The following is a 1868-nucleotide window of genomic DNA, read 5'->3' on the forward strand; positions in this document are numbered from 1 at the left end:
TACCCACTGACTGAATTGGGTAGGTTTCAGACAGAAGGGGTTGTGTGGGAGAGACTTAGCACATATGCAGGCTCAAGGAAAGGAGACAGACAAGAGCTTTGCATAAGTTGAGGATAGAAACTCGAGAAAAACCAGCACTGGAGGGTCAGATGTCAGGAAAGGAAGCATGAAAGAAATTTGAGGAAGGCTCAGAGTAAAGGAAAACCGAGAATTTGTTTCTCTGAAAGTAATGAAAGACTGTGTGGCCCAGCATGTAAAGGTTACATGGAGACCCAGTCAAGTCAGGACTGGAAAGTACCCATTGGATTGGGCAACTAACATACAAAAATTAGCTCAAAATGGATCAGACTTAAATGTAAGAACTAAAACCCCAATCCTTCTCCTCCCCTCCCCTTCCCTCTCCTTTCCTTACTGTGTGTGTGTGTGTGTAAATCTCCATATTCTGAGATTTGTATTTTTTTAGCTTTATTGAGATATAATCCACATATAACATTATATATTTACAGTATAGCACACTCTATTTCTTAAATTCATTTCATTAGTTTTTAGCATGTTTGCCTTGGACAGTCAACTTACTCAGTGTGGCTATTTATAAATTCTGGTAAACAGTCTGAGGGGGGAGAGAACACCCTCCCCTGATCTTCACATGTCCAAATCCTACCACCCTTCAAGGACCAATTATGACCTTGTTCCTCCCTTTAATCTGGTAAGCTCTCCTTTCTCTGAACTCCCACATCAATTTCTCTGTTACTCTCTGTGTTACTTATCAGCTGCTACCTTGTATTCTAATTATTTATGTATGTGCCTTATCACCCTTACTACGCTGTACTGGCTTGGCCTTTAAAGAAAGGTCAAGATAAGAAATAGACCCTATAAAGTACTAGTGGCCCAGTGCATGGCTCTGTGCACATTGAAAGGAAATTAATTAGAAGAAAAATTCGTGCGGTAATTATGTTACTGCAAAAAATTACATGTCAAAATTGTATATATACTATAGCATTATAAAATTAAAACATGCGTGTGATTGGCACCAGCAAGAGCTTTTCTATGTATCACGCATGCGAGAGTCAACATTTATTTTTAAATTGCCAATGTGCAGGATAGAAACTCGAGAAAAACCAGCACTGGAGGGTCAGATGTCAGGAAAGGAAGCATGAAAGAAATTTGAGGAAGGCTCAGAGTAAAGGAAAACCGAGAATTTGTTTCTCTGAAAGTAATGAAAGACTGTGTGGCCCAGCATGTAAAGGTTACATGGAGACCCAGTCAAGTCAGGACTGGAAAGTACCCATTGGATTGGGCAACTAACACCCAGACTTCAAGTGTCATGTGATTAGTGACTCTGCCCTGTTTTGCTCTGTGGCAGCCACAATATGCTAATTCACACTGAACCTGGAAACAAGTCAAGGTTCTAAGTATTTCCTAAGTGCTGTTCTTATGCCATCCTGCTCTCACAGTGGTGAACTGCTCAGCTTTCATCCTGGACTTCATACTTAATACATAGAGTCACCTGAATATTTTATCAGTAGGTCATTTATATCATCCCCCAAGTCACCGATAAAGCATTTGTGACTTTCAACATCCACCTATAGTCAGTTCTTACTATCCAAGTCCCTAAGACTATACTATTTTCCTACCTTGAATGGAAGGTAAGACATTATCAGTTACTATTTACCTGCTTGGTATCAAGCACTATACTAGATGTTTTCACATACATGATTAGTTCCTGCAATCCTTATAAAAATTGTAAGAGGTAGCTAATGTTATCTGTTTTCGGGATGAAAAACTGAGGCTTAATGAGATTACACAGCATCTGAAACCAGGTCTACCTCCAATGCCATGTGGTTTGCACATCACCTTCCTTCCTTCCT

Source organism: Myotis davidii, unplaced genomic scaffold (genome assembly GCF_000327345.1).
Source record: "Myotis davidii unplaced genomic scaffold, ASM32734v1 scaffold135, whole genome shotgun sequence".
NCBI lineage: Eukaryota > Metazoa > Chordata > Mammalia > Chiroptera > Vespertilionidae > Myotis > Myotis davidii.